Consider the following 21,061-nt stretch of genomic DNA (forward strand, 5'->3'; position numbering starts at 1 on the left):
ACATTTAATAAGGAATTCCATGGGAAAGAGTGTGAGGACAAGGGAGGAGCAGGAGCGTCTCAGTCTGTTTGGGGCCACCATTCACCCGACCTTTACCTCCAAGCCAAACAGTTGTCCAGCCAAGGACGCAAGGAAGAAGGCTCTTGGCAGCAGGAAGAGCTTGAGCAGAGATGTGAGGTCGGGCTGAGATTGGAGCAGAAGAGGCTGCACCGGTGCTGTGGGGAGGGGGAAGGGAGTGGGTCCTGGGTGGATAGAGTGGCCCATTCTTTGGGATGAAGTGACTGTTGTTGTACCTCGGACTTTTTTTTAATTTCATGTTACCATAGTTACTCTCCAAGATAGTTTTTGGGGGCTTTTTATCATTATTATTATTATTATCATTATTATTATCAAATTATTATTATTATTGTTATTATTATTTTAAGGTTAGGAAAAAGCCAAGAGCAAGAGCACGCATGGTTGGATTGAGAATTATAAGGTATGCATTGGCTAAATTTTTGAGAGGGTTTGTGGTTCACCAAATGGAAGTGATTACTGGGAGGGTTGTTCTAATTGGGAAGACTGTCAGCCGGGCTGCCTCTGCTGTGGGAAGCCAGTTTCTCAAAGAGTGGGGAGTGTGAGTGTGTTTGAGGGTGGTCACATAAACTGGGCAGTGTCTTAAAGCACGGGTGGATCTACCCATTGAAGATGAAATGGTAGAAAAATTCTGAAAGCATGTTGTCAGGGAAGAAGCCTTTTCTGACTATGAACTTCAAACTTCAGCACCTAAATGGATGAAAGGTTGATGCTTTCGAGCACAAAAGCTCCCAGGTGGCCTAGTTGGCTTGAGTGGCAGCCTGAATGGCATGCACTATGTACCCAACTGGCGTGAGCTGGCATGTGGGTTTGGCGAGAGGTCTGGCACTCAGAGCATCTTTATTGTCTCACCAGGTTTTATCTGAGATCCCTGGCGCTCCCATGTTTATAGAGCACAGCCCAAACTGTCACCTCTGTAAGTGCATTAGAAAGTCATCTTCACACAGCCTCCCTACTGGTATAAAAACCCTACAGTGTTTTTTTTGCCCTCGTATCCACTTATGGCCCCCAGGAGGAACAGGGAATAAAGTGAATGAAATAAGTTCTTTGTTATTTGCCCTTCATAAATCGTTCATCACTAGGGTGAGTAGGTGAATAAATGCCTTTTTGCAAGGCCATTGTGAATTGCTAAAGGTCACCAGAGCCTTTCAAAACTAGGATAAAATGCATTTTGCACATTCCTTTGAGAAATCAAGTTTCATTGCACCTCATTGCCCTCATTGGAGAGACAAGCTTCAAGCACATAGGACCTACAGACCCATAGTATCATTACTTTTATTCTCGCATAACCCCCAGAGTTACTGGGTAGACGAAAGAGGAGTAATTTGTTGGACTGTTGGTGCTGGTGATGTAGAAAAAGAAGCTTACCTTCTAGGTAAAAGAAGCTGCTGTGGACTAGCCTGCAGCCCCGGACGTGTTTCTCACACACAAACAATAACAAATGCACGAAAACCACAAGAGCCCGTGTGGCTTTTTCCACCAGATCGAGATGTTGAGTGTCTTCGGCCATGGTGGAGGACGTCAGTAGGGTATTGTTTTCATGACATTCAAAGTCCTATCACTCATAACGCTTCAGCTTAGTTGTATGAGAGTTTATAAAAGGAGTTTTGCTCATGAATTTGACTTTGGCTTTCATGCAAAGTGAGAAGCATCATTTGTGCTTTGTAGAGCCTTGCACTTGTGCGTTTTAGACGCCTAGGTACCATAGGTTGCTGAACAACAGCTGACAATCCTGAAGGAAGTTAGTATCTAATTTGGGGAGGTTTGACTTGAGAAACACACCATCGACCTAAGTCATGTCTAGCCGGAGCTGGCTTCTCTATTAGGATGTGTGTGAGTTGAAAAGAAAAGAGTTTTCCTCAGTCACTCAGAAATGGTTGTTGAGGTGCCCCGGGGACCTTGTGGACCATTCTAAAATCCTTCCCATAGAGCAGGTCAACTGGCACCTGGCCAGGTCTGAACTTTCACATGCAGGCCACCTGGGAGGAAACCCACCTAAACCACTTGCATTCTGTGAAGTCAGATGGTTGCGGTTGAAGTGAGTTGCCAGAACCAGTCAGGAAACAGACAGCGACTCGGTGAAGCTCACCAGGAAGGTGCTCGATAGTCAAGCACTTGACCTCTTGTCACTAACAAAGGGATAAACCAGAGAGGAGCCTGGTGCCGGTCCTAATTTTTGAGAGAAAACAAGTCTCTAGGAAAACAAAGCCCTTGTGACTGTTGGCCTGCCTCTGACAGCTGCCAAGCTTGTTAAAAAATGACAGCGGCCTCCAGAAGCGAAACGGGCTGCATGGGACACAAGAGACTGTGTCTGCTTTTATGTCTGGCATGTGGTCAGCTGTCAATTAATAGAACTGTGCTGTGTGTTCGAAAACTAGGCCACAAAGGGTCTTTCAGGAAATATTTATAATGTGGGAATTATTCTGACCCTCATTGTGTCGGCTGGAAAATGGAACGATGGCTTGTTCATAACAAACTGTTCAGTAGGGGAAAAAAAATGTAGTAATGGGAATTTCTGGTTAAGTATACAACAATGTGAATATGATAAACTTGTGGTAAAAACAAATGTGAACCCCTAAAAAAAAAATGAGAACTGAGTGTACTGTTGTGATTTGCTGTTACAGTCCCTGTGCTGGCATTAAAATAATGTTTATTAGTATAGTCCTCAGGCCAAATCCAGCTGCCTTTTGTTTGTATAAATAAAGTTTTATTGGAACACGGGCACATTCATTCGTTTGCATATGGTATATGGCTGCTGCCTGCTACAATGGCAGAGCTGAGTAGTTGTAACACATACGGTATGGCTTGCAAAGCCTAAATTATTTAGCATCTGTCCCTGTATAAAAAAAGCGTGTTGACCTCTGTTTTGGAACTTGGCCACTCAAAGCAGCACTGGTGATTCATGGGCACATTCAAGTTTGAGAAGCAGTGGCCTAGGGTAAAGGTTCTTCATCTGGGGTTTCAGTGAAGGAACCCCATGAAGTCACAGGCACAATTCTGTTTGTGTCCATATGTTTAGCTGTTCGCGCCTCTTCCCTCTCAGAGATATAGGGGTCTGCACCCTATCACTTTCTCAGAATGGTTGGTAACCCCAAAAAGTTAAGAATCATTAGGCTAGAAAAGGGATGGTTACAAAGAGCTCACGACTCTACATAAAAAAATGTCAGAGCCAGCTTTGTACTCATTTATTTATTCTTTTTTTTTTTTTTTTTGGAGGGCAGTGTAACTGGCCCTCATATGTGGGATCCGAACCGGGGCCCTCTGTTATCCCAAGCCAGTTCTTAACCATCACACCACTCGGCTGGCCCTATTTATTTATTCTTAAATAGAGAGTATGAGATTTGTCGCACAGCACAGCTATGGGATATGCCATTTTGTAACTATTATTAGTGGACAAGGGACTATTTCATGGATACTGGTTCCTCTAGCTATAATAACTAGTGTCATATCACATTGTGGTTCTGGAGGTATTTATTATGTGCCTCTCCCACCTTGGAAAAATGAAAGCTCTAAAGGTCCAAAATTATAGGCCTTGGTAATGACTTTTTATGGGTACCCACTAGAAATCACTGCTCATTAGACTGACAATGTTATTAAACATCCATCACTTATGGAGCCCTGTAGGAATTTCTAAAAAGCAGGAGATGGAATCTAAAATGGTCCAAGGCTGACTTGTGGTCACCTTTCCCATGAACAGCTGTTTCATGACCCTGTGGGGCGTCTTCACCCCATCTCAGGCTCCTACAGTAGGTGGTCGTAAGCAGAAGGTTTATCTGTTATCTCCAGGTTACCTAGATGCACACCTGCTCCTGGGGATGGAAGCCGGGCAGATCAGGAAGGGGAGGAACAACGCTGATGCCTACAGAAAACTGGTGTCACAGGTAGAGAAAGGCAGGAAGGTCAGAAAAGCAGAGCTAGCTGAGGAGACTGACCTTGGAACTAAAAATCACCCCCACAAACCTAAAAATGTACATATCACTTTGCTGTACTACCTAAAACGTCTTTCATCATTAGAAATTAATGTAGAGCAGGATGGACTACACTATTAAGAATGTAAATCCTTTCTTGGTTTTGTTTTTCAAAGCGGGAGTTCTCCTCTGGGACAAACAGATCCCCAGGGTCCTGGGTTCTGGGAGCTGGGGTGGAGTTGTACGCAGGGCAGGACTGGTTCTCAGGCCGCCTGGGACCCAGGGATTTTGAAAGTCCATCTCTGAAGCCAAGAAGTGACAAGTAAACACACACAGAGTAATGTGGTGAGGAGTGAGACCAATGATGACACAACAGATGGAACGGGGAGCCCCAGAGCAGAGCATGAGGCTTTGGAAGAGGAGGAGAAGCCGTGAGACATTGGACAGGACCCCCACTTTGAAGGCACAGCTCTTTGGGTTGTGGATTAAGAAGCACTGACAGACCAGTACAAGTTTCAGGATCCTAGGAGATTATACTGATGTTGAGTCTTATCGGCTTCATGGGAACAAGACTTTGCACATTTCCGGGCTGGCCGAGTGGCGAGTTGGTTAAGAGTTGGCTTGGAACACCATTCTGAGCAACAGGGCCCCGGTTCGGATCCCACATGGGCCAGTGACACTGCCCTCTACAGCTAAGATGGTGAACAACAACTCGACCAGGAGCTGGGCTGCTGTGAGTCGCCAGCGAAGGCGTAGGCTGCAGCCCCTGCTGCAGTGGGCTGCCATAAGCTACCGTGTGTGGCTGGCAGACAGCTTGAGTGGCTGGCAGCCTGTGTGAGCTGCCAAGAGCTACCTTGAGCGGCCATCCAGAGGCTGGTGACCGATCTGCCTCACCCAGGAAGAGCACAATGATAAAACCAACATAGGCCAGTGAAGCAACGTCCTCCACAACTAGACTGAAGACCAAAATGACAGCAACTTGTCTGTTCCCCTTCCCCCAATTTCCCAGCGCTGTTCCCCTCCCCCAATTCCCCAGTAAAATCATAAAAAAAAAAAGACTTTGCACATTTCCAGTGCAGCTCAGAGGGTGCATATATTTCCTAGCTGGGTTCTCTGACAGGGCGTGGGAGCAGTGATACCTAATGGCCAGGAGCACACCTATTACCCAGATCTTTGTTTTCAAATGCCATTCTGTACTAAAAAGAATGAATTCCTTGGAGATAATAACTAATTCTGGGCCTGGGGCAGGGTGAGTATAAGATGAGCCTAAATCTTTTTTTTTTTTTTTTGCCATAAGGAAGTGCTGAAAGAATAATGCACACATGTCAGAAGGACACAGAAACCAGCTCGAAAGAGCTCCCAATAGCCAAAAGTGGTGCATTTTCACTATCAAACTAATATAGCAGTAATGGATTATAACTCATTGAATAATACAAAACCACTGAGTCTGTACTAATATGAATAAAATAAGGAAATGAGGACATTCTACCTCCCATAGAATGTCAACTAATAAATGTAGAAGAAAGCGTACAATTAAAAATCATGAGTTGGCAACCATCATGTTATAATTAATTCAGGCATCAAATTTTAAAGCATGCTAAAATTAGTGGGCCAAATAGTTTGATAAGGAACAAGATATTTACATAGCCTCAGAGTATCTCTCCACAAAATGCTTTTTAAATATAAAAGGGGAGGGGATTAAAGAAACCCAGGAGATGCAAGTGATCAAGTTAATATAACACAAGCACTTACTAGGATGGAATGAGAAAATTACAACATCACTTCTAGAATGTCTACCTTCCCCCCACCAATATTATATAACCTGAATTTGTTCATGAGAAAACATCAGACAAACTCAAATTGAGGGGCAGTCTACAAAATAATTCTCAGTAAGCTTCATCACTGTCAAGTTTATCAATCAAGAGAAGACTGAGGAACTGTTTCCAATTAAAGAAGAATAAAGAAACATGACAAGTGAAAGCAACATGTGACCCTGGATTCTATCCCTTTGTGTTATTAAGACACTTGGTGAAGGTTGAACTGTGGGGTCTGTGGCAGTGTACCAGTATTAATACCCTCAGTCTAATAGTCCTGCAGTTACCGGTATGTAGGAAATACTTTGAGCATACCAGAGTAATGGGACCTCAGGTTTGCAATTACTATCAAGTGGTTTGGGGAGGTGGGAAAGGTATTTGTTGTTTGCAACAAGGTGGGGTGCTATGGGTAAGCATTATGTTTATTGAAGTTGTGGATGGCAGTGGCAAAGGTCAGCTCAAACAGTAGTCGAGTGAAGAAGGTTGAGAATGAGTCGGCAGCCTATCTTGTCCTCAGCAGAGAGGCAGATTCCAGTAGGGATAAGAAGGACCAAAGAACAGATAGATGGGAAGTGTCAGTTTAGGATAAAGGAGCATCAACCTACAAAAAGGCCAATGGTTCCCTAGAAGGGAGTAAATGGGGAGCTAGGAGTTGAGTCATGAGGAAGGGTGGGGTCAAGACTTCCAGTGATCCGGATGTGGAGGTGAAAGCAGGGGTCTTGAGTCGGGGTTGAACAGCAGACGTGCATCAACCTGTGTGCTGTCCTTTGCTGGGTCCCCCAGTGCCTTCCTGGTAAATGGCATCTCGACCATCTTGACCATCTCTTAAGTGCTATCGGGGGATGCTCTATGGCTCTCTATTGATGCTGTGGGACCAAGTTGGGGGGAGGAGGGTGGGTTGCCAGGGACTTCAGAAGGAGTATAAAAGTTTATTCTAGAAAGAGAGTTTGGTTTAAGTACACTGAGGTACATTTCATTTGATGTTGGTTCTCCGAGATTCATTAGAAAATCAGGCTGGCTGGAAGTACAGGCCGAAATGTGGTGATTTAAGTATTAGTCCCGTGCCTTTGGTTATAGGGCTGATCTTTAGAGTTGTTTTTGTGATTGCCGTTCTGGTGCCTTGAACATGCCAAAGTAGATGAAAGGTCAGTTGAAGAGTCTGAAATCCAGTTTATAGGATTGTTTGTGTTTCATGTTAATTTAATTCATTGAAGCTGTGAATGCCTAGCATGTGCTTAAGTGCTGCGGCTTACAAAGATAAGGAACATGAAAAAAAAAAAGATAAGGAACATGTGTTTCCTGCTCTAGAAAAACCAACGTCTAGGGAGAGGACTGAGTGAACAAGCAGTTAGAACGCAGCATGGGAAGTGGTTTCACAGGGGCTGAAAAGGGCTGAGGAGGAGGGCTCCAGCTTTGTAAGGGTTGGGGAGTGAAGCCTTCACATCAGGGAGAACAGTGGGCGTTTTCTTCAAAGAAAGGCACAAGCAGCCAGGAACCAGAGTTGGAGGGTGTCCTGGAGCTGAGAGGAGGGCCCGGGGGTGGGAGATGGGGCCTGGTGATTAATGGGATTGAAGGACCTGTGTGCCGCCCTGTGAGGTCTGGAGGGACAACTTTCATTTGGGCACCGTGAGCCAGGAACCGTGGCAGACACTCTGCCTGGCAAAATAGAAAATTAATCAAGGAAAGCACAAAGTCAGTTAATAGTTTGCTCAGGCTGCCATGGCAAAGTAGCACAGACCGGGTGGCTTAAACAACAGAAATGTATTTTCTCACAGCTCTAGAGGCTGGACGCCCGAGAGCAAGGTGCGGGCAGATTCAGTTCCCGGTAGAACCCTCTTCCTGGCTAGCAGATGGCTGCCTTCTCACTGTGTCTTCACATGGCAGAGAGCGAGAGAGGGCTCTGGTCTCTTCCTTTTCTTATAAGGCACTGATCCCATTGTGGGGGGTTTCACGATCATGACCTTCCAAAGCCCCCACCTCCAGGTACCATCACACTGGGGCGTAGGGCTTCAATATGTGAGTGGGGGAGGGGGGCAGGGAGACACAAACACTTAGTCCATAGCACCATCATTCTTTTCTTTGTTCAAATGTCGCCAAAGGTGACCAGTACGGTTCAAGTACCCTCAAGCTAACTCCTATGTCCTGTGGCCACTTGGCATGTCCCCATCATTCTTACTTGGTGGCACTATAGAGCGATTCACCCACACCCTGACTGGTAACCATTTATATCTTCTCTGCCCCAGACCTGGAATCAGCCATTTCCAAAGGAGTTCGGGTTCCTTTTAGTGAGAAACGGTATTTAGAAACCAAGATCTAAGAACTAAGCGCGCTGATTGTTGCTGGACTGCCGTTGTTTCTAGGTCTTTTCAGTGGGCAAAGCTTAGAAATATAATCTACATGTAAATCATGATTATAGCCTTATGGTTCCAATTTAAATCCAACACAAGTGCCTTCTCACCTGCCCTCATTCCAATATTTTTATTTTCCTTCTCCCACAGCTAGAAAATCTTGTTTCCTAACAGCATCAGTATAATTGCTTCTTTGTTTTAGTATATAGTATATACAAATAGTTTCAGAATTACAGCTACTACACTAGCACCCGTACCAACAACAAAGCAACTAAGTGAAGTTCAAGATTGATGGAAGTTTTTGTTGTTGTCACTGTTAAAGAATGTATCCAACTTAGGGCGTGCAGATTGCTGTGTTCAAAAGCTCCAGGAATGTGGTTATGTTGTCAGCTTGATTTAGTTCACTTGTTTCTGTTTATCTTTGATTTGGTTCATCCTTTTTGATTTAGTTAACTTTTTTTGGATATGCAAATTGTTTACATGACTCAAAAGCCACAGATGTATAAAAAGTATACTGAAAGAGGCCTCTCCCATGCCCTTCCTCAGTATCCCCACCCACCCCCTTACTGGTGATCATTTACATTCATTCGTTTGCCCTTTGTTTATTTTTGTAAAAATAAGTAAACATGTATTCTCACTCCCCTTCTTTCTTTCACCTTGCTTTTTTCAGTTAACAGTATAACGAGGCTGTCATTCCAAAGCGGTTCATTGGTATCTTTATTCTCTTCTGTCACCACATGCTAATTACTCTGTCAAGTGGCGAGACATCACTTAGTTTCTGTGAATGGGAGTTTAGGTTTTTTTCTTTTTACTGCAGCCATAATTGTGATTGCACATAATGGTGAAATGAATTTCCTTGTGAATATGTTACTTTGTATTTATGGAGATGTGTTTCCAGGATGAACACTTAGAACTGCTGGGTCAACAGGCAAAGTTATCTATAGCTTTATTAGATAATGACACATATCCCTCCTACCATTTTGTTTCCCTCCAAGAGCAACATTTGAGGGTGCCTGTTTAGGGGGTAAATAGAAGAGCCTTTTTAGTTAGAGTAAGGGAGTATCAGTGGCTCGCAACCCTCAACTGACATCACAATTTCTCAGGGAGCTTTTTGCAGATATGTATGTTGGGACTTCAGCCCCAGGCGCTGATTTATTCAGCCTTCAGTGGACATTATGAGTCATGGATTCAAATATTTTGTAGGAGCACTAGCTTAACATCTATGTTTAGTTACCTACACAGTAGCTCTTCCCTTTAACAAACTTCCCACTCTAGGAGGTATATAAAAGCATACTGTTAGTGAGTGAACCTTATCATGCTTGTGGTTCCTGAATTACCTACAAATACTGGGGACTATATAGCCTTAATTTTTCAAAAATAGCCTGATATCAATTACTTTTCAATCGGTGAGCATTTATTGAACACTTACTGAATGCCAGTCATTGCCTAGGTACTGAGGAAAAAATACAAGACAGATCAGGTCCTTGTCTTTTGCGTCTTCATTCTAGTTGGGGGAGATGCAGTTAACAGTCCATTGAACCCCTCAGATGGCTAAAGACAGGGTGTGTATGTAGGTTCCTGCCCTTAACTCGTTTTCCAATGGAGGAGATGCAAGCAAACGGAATATGATCATTATAGAAAGGGGTCCTCAGAGATCATATGGGTGTTGTCTAACCCAGCTAGAATGGTGAGGGAATACGTCTTAGCGTTGGTGATGGACATTTGGGTTGAATTTTTCCAGTCCAAAAAAAGGGAGGGATAGCATTTCAAGGTTAAGAGAATGATGTGTGTACAAAGGTTTAGAGGTGAGAGAGGCATGCTGTGTTGCTTTTAGAGACGTTCCAATGTCTCAGAGTGGCTGGAGCATGGGATTCAAGCCAGGGCATGACAAAAAGAAGATTGGACAAGTAACTAGAGGCCATGTTATCGGTTCTAGTGCCTGGTGCATAGTAGGTGCTCAATAAATCATTGGATGGCATTGGATGGTTGCTTGCATGAATGACAACTTGCTGATTTGTGGAATAGAGCAGTTTTGCAGTGGCGGCTGCTAACCACACTCACAATGGGAGGAGTTGGTGTTTCCAGTGTATTTGATATTTTATCTTATAGGTAAAACTGAATTTTTTTAAAATGCAAATGACAATCTGATTACAAAAGTAGCCATAATTGAGGAGGGTCATCTGCCTGATATATTGCCCCCATTCTGGATTGATGGACAGAAAAAAATATCTTCTCAAATTGTTGTCACGATGTTTCTCTTTATCTGCTTATTATAATCCAGTTTCAGGGATAGATGGAATTTTAAAAACGCATAGCCCCTTTGCCCCTTAGAGCCCCGACCCCGAGGAGTATTTCCCTTTAAAGAAAAACAAACCGACAAGATAACAGACAGATGTTAGCTCTAGAATTGCTTCCTTAGGAAATCGTGTTTGTGTGTGAGTCTGTGGTCTCATTGACAGTCCATTAAATGGGAACACAGAGTTTCAACAATTAAAACGATCGTTTGAGGGACTGGAGTTCCTCGTGGAAGCTGGGATTGGATTTGCAGCTGTAGCGGTGGGGCACTGAATCACCTTAGATATGAATTTCTTTGAAGCTTTGCTGCCTCTTCTCCCCTCAAAGTATGTTAAACTTGACCTTGTTTTAAGTTACTCAATAACCGCAAGCATCAGAGAACTATTTTCTGAAATAGACTCAATAAGCCAATTTAATCTGATTCCCGTGACCTACATCAGTTAATGCTTTGTGAGAAATCTATTTTCATTTAAATCTGTATTTGCTGTTTTACTCCTCTATTGCTACGTCTCTATGAAAAGTGCTAGAAGATTCATAAAGCAAGGAAGCGGCTATTTTGTCTGTTGGTAAACGTCAGTGAATTTTAGTAGCAACATTGGGTCAGGAATGGGTGGAAACTCACTCCATCACGTAACTGGCACTGTGACTTGAGATATGCTTCCCCATTTCTTCTGTCTTGATAAAAAGTTTGAATTCGGCAGATACGCATAGATTTACTGTGTTATTATAGGAACTCACAAAATGAGAACACACTGACAAAGGCTCAGCAAAGGCAGCGATAGCAAATTTCTATTTGGTGGTTGAAAACACGTTCTTCATATCAGGCAAGGCCTCGTACAGGCAAGCTCTGTATTGGGATGGCTTCTAAAATCCTATCAATTTTATCTACTGGCTGGAAAGACTTTTAATTTATTTTCTACTTACAAAATGCATGCTTTATTAAATCAGACTGTTTTAAATTCAAAGGTAGGATTTGGGTAATTTAGAAAATACGAACTTAGTGTTTCTGGACACGTTTTGTGCCTATTCTAAGAAAGGTAAGTTATTGAGAATATTTTTGCAAGTGAAGTGAAAGTTGAAACTCAACAAGTGATTGGTAGACTAAACAGGGTGTATGTAGGACTTTTAATAGGGTGTACTATTTGGCTATTTGGGAAAATGTTTTTGCCTTAACTGGATTGGGATACCAGCTTTCACCAAATAAGACATCAATTATTTAAAACTACTAGCTTAGGACAAATAAACATTCAGTACTAGAAAGATTGATATTTTTATGTTCTAAGTAGTTTTAGTTAAGTATGTCTACCCATGTGTACTTAAAACAAACATTAAGTGTCCATTCAAAAATTAAATATCCATATATTGTAAATAACAATACAGATTTTCCTTCTGGTCCAAATCCAAAATGTTTTAGAATGACTTTACCCCAACCAAAATAAATAAATAAATAAAACTAAAATAACCTTCTGCATTTGTGGAAATTACTAGTAAGTGGTTTCACTTACTAGTGAAATGACTGATTCATTATGATGTTTAAGTGACTCTCAATTGTTTTAAAAATATGACAGATATTTTAGTTTCCCTAAAGTTAAATACATTTGATGTTATGAAGAATAATTGCAATAACGCCATAATGAAACCAGTTTAAGACTTAGGAATTGTCTATCTCTTAGTTTCAAAAAAAATAATAAAGAATTAGATTTTATGTGGTCTATATGTATAAATATACTTACGGATCATGACACACATACTATATTCCCACACTTCTATATTTAGAATATGTATTTGTATTCTGAAAGGTTACATAATTAAATAAAATGTGTGGAAGTAAATTGTTTTTTATTTGACAATAAGACCTTTAACATTTAACAAGATAACATTTCTTATAGAAGTCATTTACATGTGAAGTTCCTTAATAAAATGAACTATTGCTTTCTGACATAAAAGTTATATTTGTATAGTGTTTTTGTTTTTAGGGAACTTGCTTATTTTTTTACTCTTTCAGCTTAAATAGTTGAGCATAGTCTTGGGGATAAAAATTTGGGATAACCCTAACTTCACCTTTCAGTTTGGGGCTTCTTGGAAAGCTGAATATTCTTATTATCAAGATAATAACACAGTGAGTGGCAGGCATGCAGTTTTATCTGGGTGTTAGTGAATAAATGAATGCCCGTGATGTATCATCTACCATGGTCAGCAAGCATCATTAATCTGTAAGGATGTTTCTGTTTAAGGACGAGGAAGGAGTTCAAACTGAATAAGCAACAACGGGAAAGATGGCGAATCTAGCATTTCCCCTCATTGATTCTGTCATCACAGCCCAGTGAGTAGAGAGAAAGGAATTTACAAGGCAAGAAATGGCTGTGCGCCTAGAGCTGGTGGTTGTTTGACAATGTGATGACCTAATAGCCCTACCATGGCACCACAGAACCTCTGACAAGCATTTTACTGTAGCTTTTCAGAGATGAGAATTTGAACACTGCTAAGGTTTAATAAACATTTGTGATTCAGTCCCTTCCCTTTCACTTTTTTTTCTGGAAGTCTTATTAATGAAAATCAATCTCTCTCTGTGTTGTCTAATAATTCATGAATTATAACTTCATATAAATAACATTATGTGGTAACGCTGATTTCCCAATATTTATTTCACACAGAAGTCAGGACTTCAGTAGATAGGAAATTTCGAGATTCAAGAGTGTTTTGGCCAACGCTGTCACCTTCAGACCCTGTGCTACATTTCATCAGAGCCGCGTCCCTCCAGCTGCCTGAGCCAGAAACCTGGGACCTTTCCCTCACTCGCTGATCCTTTCCTGTCCCCGCTGCCCTCCACCCCCACTGCCGTCATTCCAGCCGCGCCCGTCCCTCCCGTTCATTGTCTGCTGGGCTGCCAGAGGAACTTTAAAAACTTACGTGCAATGGAATATTACTCAGCTATAAAAAAGGGATGAAATTCTGATACATGGTTCAACAGGCATGAACCTTGAAAATATGCTTAGTGAGATAGGCCAGAAACAAAAGGACATGTATGATTGCTCTTATCGGAGGGACCTAGAACAGGCAAATTCACAGAGACGAGAACCAGAAGAGAGGCTACCAGGGGCTGGGGGAGGGGGAAAGTGGGCGTTACTGTTTAGCGGGGACAGAGCTTCTGTTAGGGAAGATGAGAAAGTTCTGGAAGTACTGGTGATGGTCACAATATTATGAATGCACTTAATGCCACTGAAGTGTGCACTTTAAATGGTTAAAAGGGTAAAAAAAAAAAAAGAAAGGAATGATAATGCAGTTATGATTGACAGGCCCTACGCTTGACAGGAAAACATCTACACTGCTCAGTAGGAAGGGGAGGGGCCGCTCTTCCATCTTTCCCGCCTCTCCCCGAAGTATAAGAACTGCTTCTGCCGGTTCCTGGGGGCCTCGGCCTCAGCACCTCTCGCTTGGGATTGGAGGAGCGGAGGAAGGGCCCTGCTTGGCCTGCATTGTCCCCCCTCACCTCCCCTCCCTCCTCTTCACCTTCCTCCTCCTCCTCTGCTCTCCTTCTCTCGCTCTCTGCTCTCCCAGCCTATTAGCTCTCCCTGGGGGGCGGGCGTTGCTCCCTGGCCCTGCTGCCGCCTAGTGACCTGGCCTCTCCTCGCCTGTGGGGACAGCTGTTCTCTTCATTCCAGCCAGAGTGGGAAGGAGGAGGAAGTGACGTTTCGGCTTTGGGGCCAGCTGTGTCCTCCAGCGTGCTTTAGAGCAGTGCAGCCGAGGCCGTGTTTTAACTTCCACGTGTTCCTCCACCTGCTTCTCCATCGGGCTCCCAGAGCGGAGGGAAGGGTTGTGCCTCACTGGCTGGTTAGTTCATGCCCTCCAACCCCACTGCCCTGCATGGCGGACCGACCCTCTTTTTCCCGTCTCATCGGATGGTGTACCAGGAAGAGACAGCTGGGTACCAGGTACTGTTCTAAGGGCTTTACACATGTTAACGCATTTTATTCTGAACAACCTGTGAGGTCGGTGCTGCTACTATCCCCTGTCACAGAGGTATTTGTGTCAGTTGTCAGCTCCGGTCCCTGCTCCTAACCATACTCGCTCTGCCTCACCCAGACCTCTGTGCCTTTGCATCTGCTGTGTCCTCATCCTTGAAGTGAAAATGCTGCCTTTTCCTGAAAAATCTTTCCTGGCATCGCCAGACAGACACAGGTGCTCTTCCATTTCTACCTGATCCCCACTTTAAGCCCAAATCATACTACTGTGCTGCAGTTATTAGCATGGCTGTCTTTGCAGGGGAGGGCCCCATTCTTTTCTCTTTAGATTCCCCCAAACCTAGACTAGTGTCTCGTACTCAATACATATTTGAATGCATGCATTTTTAGTAGTATTTGTTGCTCGAGCATTTTCTCTGGGAAATTGAAGGTGAAGTTGAATGAACACCTTATTTCCAAAAACACGGTCCTAGGTCATCTGACCGTACTCTAAGAATATTGCCACTTTCCCCTAACCCAACACCCATAGGTAGGGTTTTAAATACTCAAACAAACTCAAAGCTAGAAAGCAGAGCAGAGGCTGCCAGCCGGAGCTGGGGTGGGGGTAGGAACGATGGATGGATGAAGCACACAGGGACCTTTGGGGGTGATGGAAATAGCTTGATTGGCGTAATGATTACACCGTGGTGTACATTTGTCGAAACTCGTTGAACTCTACGTTTAAAACATGTGCATTTTATTGTTGATAAATTTTACCTCAAAGTTGACTTACACATAAGAAAGCAAGGGGAGAAATCTTCGGGACTTATTGTTTGGTTAGGAAAGATGGATTCATGGCTGATGGCATTTGGTTGCACTGCTTTTCAGTATCGGGTTTGGGGGGCTGTACGTTTTTTCTTCTTACCTCGCCTAAATGGAAAATCAACCCTCATTGAGTTCCTGCAGCTGGAAGGAAGAGAAAACAGAAGTAATGAGCAGACTGACAGCTGACTCCCCTCGGCGCTTAATTTTAGTACCGATGCCTTTAGGAAATCTTGGCAACTTCAGTTTGAGGCTGAATTCCTGCGATGAATCATGGATTCGGAGGGGAGTCAGGGCGACTGCAGCAATAAACATGCTGCTCAGAGAGAATAATCTTATGAATGGCTTTTGAATAGACTGAAAGAAATACCTATAAAACCCACCAGGTTTTTCATGTCCCATTCTTTTCAAGTGTTTAATATAGAATGTTCTCTGGGTAATTCGAAGAAACTGAAGGGGGGGAAAAAACCCATTCTGAGGCACTGTTGAAGGAATGTTCCACGTGGGGAATTGACCCAATGTCTATTCTGGGTAAAGGTGAACCTCCATCAAGTGCTACTGTGTAGAGCTGAGGTTCACCTGGCCAAGAGCTACATCTGTTCAGCTCCGTCGCGGCTTGCCATAACTAGTCAAATGAACACAGGAACTGTATCCGGAATTCGGACGATCAGGAGGCATTCTCATCACGTCTCTGTAGTTCCATCAAGCGAAGGTCTGCCTTGAATCGGGAGCTGTCGTAATGAATTCTGGAGTCATCGATCACGTTGTTGAAGTAGTAGATTTACATTTCTAAGTGTGAAGAAAGTTTGGAAGTCTATCTGTACATTCGCACTAATGGGCTTAGTACTTGCTATTGGCAGGACAGGCAAATGGTGATTTTTAATGTTCTTTGTTCAACTCTCTTTCCTCTAGTTGCTTGGAAACAGCCATTTAAAAAGATGCTGCATCTGTAAATGCTGGTATTCCCTTATTGTCTCGCCCAAATCGCTGTGAGAATATTTTGCATCCTGTAGCTTGACAGGAAACTCAGGTGAGATGACTAATGTTAGAGCAATATGCTAATTTGAAGACAGGTGTCTCCAGAGTAATATACAGAATTTAGGGGATTAAGGGCAGGGCCAATGAGACTAGACCCGGGGTCAGCAACCGGTGGCTTATTGGCCAAATCCAGCTGGGGCCTATTTCTGTAAATGCAGTGACACATTGTCTGACTGCTTTCCCATTTTGATGGCAGAGTTGTTGAATATTTATTTGTAAAAGAGCCTTGAAACCTAAAATACTTATTACCTGCCCCTTTACAGAAAAAGGTTGCGGGAGGGGGGTTCCCTGATGTAGATAAAATGTAATGAGAAAACATTTAAGAACAAATTGTCTTAAGGTGTTCACTTTGTGCTGGAATTTGTGGTTGGGTAAAAAAATAGCAGTGGGGACTACACATGCGTGGTTCATATTATGAAAATGCAAATATTTACATTAGATGTTTGTCTGGGGCCTTCAGAGGTCCTCTGTGTCCTGCACATGACGAGCAGGGGCCGCAATAGAGAGGGGCGTTTCCTGTCCAGGAAGCTCGCCTACCAGGAGCTCTCCATCCTCGATGCACATCCCCAAGTCCCCAACCCCATCCCCACAGCAATGCCTTATGTGCATTCTTGGCATTGGGCAGTCTTTAGACAGCCTTGAGGTGTACCTCCTTAAACTTCTGTATCTTTTGAGGTTCAGCGCCCACCTTGCTACCTAGGATGGTGCTGACATGGGTCAAATGTGATGCTTCATCAAATAAAGGAAATTTCGGTGCCCTTCCCTCTGACTTTTCTCGCGCTGTAGTGTCTCTGGAGTGGTAAGAACAGTGGACCAGCTTGGGGGCTCCTTGGGTTCCAATACCCTTTCCAGCTCTAACAAATAATGACAGTGCTTTGCTTAATGGTTCTAAGTCCTGTGCTTGATCAACTGAAAATATATGATCACTAGAAGAAGACCCCCATTTCGGTGCCCTGTCTCCCCTTTCTCCTTTCCAGTGGTTCCCTGTACATGGCTCTTCCTTCAGGTTGCATATCCAGGCTCCCCGAGCTCAGAGACGCATTCGGCATCATGACCCCAGTGCCTTGGCCCATGCTCGGCACACGGTGGGGTCCCAGTTAATATGTGTTTTCCTCCCACTACATACTTTGCCCTAGTAGATAGATGTCCAACCATTGGGAAGACTTAGGATTTTTGTTTGTTTTCCATTTCTTTGGATTTACTTATTATGCACCTGACTTGTCAGTTCCTTCAGCTCTACTCAGAATTCTGGGAGTTGGGGTAATTGATCTTTGCTCTGCCTGCCTGTCTGATGGCATCTACCTTTTATCACCCCTTCTCTCCAGGGAGCCTGGTGATCTCCTGACAGTCTTTATATTATCCCTTCACTGCTTTTGTGACTATCTGCAATTTTTTCTTTACCGTTGCTGGGTGATCGGAGCAAGGGAAGGTGAGGCAGTGTGTGTGTGTGTGTGTGTGTGTGTGTGTGTGTGTGTGTGTGTGTGTGTGTGAGATTAATGCCAGTGTTAACCTTGGCCTCTATGAGCAGGATAGCCATGCAGGCTTCTTTGCAAAGAAAAGTTGGAACCACCTTCACCTGGTAGCAAGTTTAAGTTACAGGGATATCTTACTTGATCTGAGAAGGTTATTGATTAGGCATAAAATAGTGATTCTTTTGCTGTTACTGCAAAGTTGTGACATTTGTTATGGTGTTAGCTCTAGTTAGACTCATTCATTAAACCAAAGGCATAGGAAGAAGCTTCTAGCGTAAGTTGCCTCCCATTTATTTAAGTGCCTACCATCTCATGTAAATGTGCATTCTTATGAGATCATTAGCAGATAATATTTACAAATTGCCTGTCAGGAATAATCAGCATAGAACAAACAGCCTGACAGCTCTGTGTTTAGCAATTACTTAGGTCATAGAATTATTTTTACCAGAAGATACTCTAGGGGCTCGTTTAGTCCAGTGTCTTTGCAGGTGAGGATACTGCATTTCCTGGAGAGGTGATTTGCTTCATGCAGGGAACCCATCTACTTAAGAGCAGAATTAAAGCTGAAATCCTTATCTCCTGGTCCCTAATAGAAATAATTATCTGATAGATATTAAAACACACCAACCAACAGAAACCAGTAGTTACCATCACGCATGGCAATACTGAAATTTGCCATTAATTCCTTAAAATGCCTTGATTCCAATATACTTTGATTTTAAATATATATCCCTATACTGCGGGTGGGTCAAATTCCTTTATCTTTTTTTTTTTAAACTTAAATGAAACGTTTTTGTGTAAATGTAGTGCTCCTGGAGAACATGGTTCAGTTTCAGCTGTTTGGTTAGTTGTGTTTTTGCAGTAACAGAATTGGCGCATGCAGACAAGGACGGTGCCTATGCTGTGGTCAGGTCCATGGGCCCATGGTTGTCCCAGTGGGCAGTGCTGGCAGGGCCAGACCTTTGGTGGTGTGGCAAGTCCCTGACTGACCTTGGCATTTTGCCCAATCTGCTGCTGTGCCTGTTTAACCCATTGATTTTTCTGTCCCACCCTACGTGCCTCAGCTGCCAGGGCCAGTCTGCCTCCAGCACCATCACCATCCCCTACTCCACCCACCTTGGTCACCGAAAACTTTTAAGTGACCGTTTTCACTTTCTGGATTCTTTGCACCATCAGATACAGCAAATCAGGATGCTCATAGGAGGAAACAGTGCCAATAGTAGAGGTTGGGCCGATGAAATTCTCATTTGAGACCTGGCAGAGTCCTGGAATCCACTGCTTTCTCCATTAAAAGAAAGACGGTATTTATACCAATTGGACCCTACGTGTATTAGGCAGGTGTGTCCTGAAAGGATTGCTCTTTGCTAACAAGGGACCAAGCCTGTGACATCTGTCACCGACAGGCCATTCGCATTCTTGCCACTAATTGAAGTGTTTGATAAGATCCAATATAACTAAGTGGTCTTGCCAGCTGAAATAAATGGAATTTTAACTATTTTGTTTAATCCCATTCCAAATATTTACATTTTCTTGAAGAATTAAGTAAATGGCCTACCTCAGAAAGACATGCTATTTCAATAGAATAAGAAAAGCAATACAGTGTCTAATTTAATCTCTGACTGAGATTTTTTTCTCAACACAACCATTGAATTTAAGGTCCTCACATAGACAGTCAAATGGACCAATTCAAGGTCAACCAGATGTCATTATTTTGGGTCGTTGGGAAAGTCATGACGTATTTTTCTAAGTTTTTCAGTGCAAAAACGTGTCATGACTTTCCTGACGACCCAGTAGATGTAATCAATATCAATTCTTGCAACGATCCTGAAGGGAGACTCCGTCACGAATGCCACTGTCGCAAATCTAAATGAGGACGTATGGGGAGTCTTGAGAGTCTAAGAGTAAAACTATCTGGATTATTTATTTCATTGGCTTTTCTATCCTCATGCGTGGACTTTTAAAAGCAACTGGGGTTATAAAAATTCAGTGTTGGAGACCTTTGTGATTTTACTACTCGCTAAAGTCAGGAGAGTACTTTATCATAGCCACACCCTTTATAAAGATGCTTAAAATTATATAGTTTAAAAAAAGCAATTTTGTGAAAATATATCAATGTTATAAAGTACCAAATATTCACTGCCCCCAAGCAACAGCAGCAACACATGTACCCCCTTTGGGTTTTGACAGCTTTTTCCCCAAATCATGCTTAAATCTCAGTCGGTTTTTTAAAGTATTTTAAAACCAAGGCATGCATTTGTATCACTTTCAATGATTATTCAAGGCCTTTTATCTGCAGATTGTATAATTGATATTATATATGAAACTAACTACTATTTTAGGAAGATGTGTTTGAACTTGTAAGTTTTTTCCTGTAAGCCATAATTATTTTGAGAAAGCTCCCTTCGCCACTGTGCCTCTTTCTGTGGTCATTCTCTTTGATCTTTGCTTTAGGTTCTTTCAAAATAAATTGTAGTGACACTTAAAAATTGTTCCCATATATTTCAGTATATACTTGCTCTTATGCATTCCAGCAAGGTACTCTTTCCTTTGAAATTTAATAAGCATTTTGTGTGAGCATCATGTCTTGCCAACACACAAGGTCCCGAGAGCAGTTGCCAGTGTGTGCTTGTGCATTTGACCAGGAACTCTGACATTCTTTTCTACCTAATGTGGACCTTGTTTCCATTCCCTTTTCTTCTATCTTTGACGCACATCTTTTGAGTTGATGATGAAAGGGAGAAAAAAATGATTCATCGTTAGCTTTGGTCCATAGCCTCATAGATTTTCTTCTCTTTACCTAACTAATCATCATCATTACTAGTTATGCTCCAGAGAGTAAACTGGGCGCGCAGCACAGGCTGGCTTAATATAGAACAAATCGGCATCTAAATCAGAGAGGCTGCTGTCACAGTGGCTTGAGTGGCAGAGCACAGAAAATAGGACCCGTTTTACCATGCTGCTTTTGTGTTCAGCCGGGTTGTAAGGCCTGGAGCTCACTTGGATGGAGCTGGAAACCGAGCAGTATAATCTAATGTTTAAAATGGGAACTCAGCAGCAATTAAGTGAACATTACTTGGAACATAAATTCATGAATAAAGTTGCGTGTTGTTTTTCTTGAAAAATGACAGTGTTGGCGTGTCGTGGGGCACCAGGGCTAAGGGGCACACTTGCACGCCTCCCAAACTGTTCAAAATGGCAGTTCCCTGAGGGCCCGGAGGTGCCTCTGGGCAGGGCATACACAGCAGTGTGGGGAGGAGCAGAGAGCTGGCACCAAGTCCTTTACTACTTGACAGCACGGGAACCCTGAACCCGCGTGACCTTCAACCACAACTCCATCATTGAATTTAA

At 43.0% G+C, this 21,061-nt stretch overlaps 1 protein-coding gene across 9 annotated transcripts in view; it reads left to right on the top strand.

Annotated features, from left to right (window-relative positions):
- Window positions 1-21,061, top strand: part of RNF152 (ring finger protein 152) — a 78,922-nt gene that overhangs the window by 45,952 nt on the left and 11,909 nt on the right. The window contains exons 1-2 of one of the 9 annotated variants that reach the window (XM_019657698.1): window positions 13,960-14,372; window positions 16,116-16,233. The exons of 5 other annotated variants lie outside the window; for them this stretch is intronic. The gene's annotated coding sequence lies outside the window, so the exon portion shown is untranslated. Of the gene's footprint in view, window positions 1-13,959; window positions 14,373-16,115; window positions 16,234-17,587; window positions 17,671-21,061 lie in introns of those variants that run through there. 3 more of the 9 variants (XM_019657699.1, XM_019657705.1, XM_019657701.1) reach the window with 3 other exon arrangements.

This window comes from Hipposideros armiger, unplaced genomic scaffold (assembly GCF_001890085.2).
Source record: "Hipposideros armiger isolate ML-2016 unplaced genomic scaffold, ASM189008v1 scaffold_278, whole genome shotgun sequence".
NCBI classification, from domain to species: Eukaryota; Metazoa; Chordata; class Mammalia; order Chiroptera; family Hipposideridae; genus Hipposideros; species Hipposideros armiger.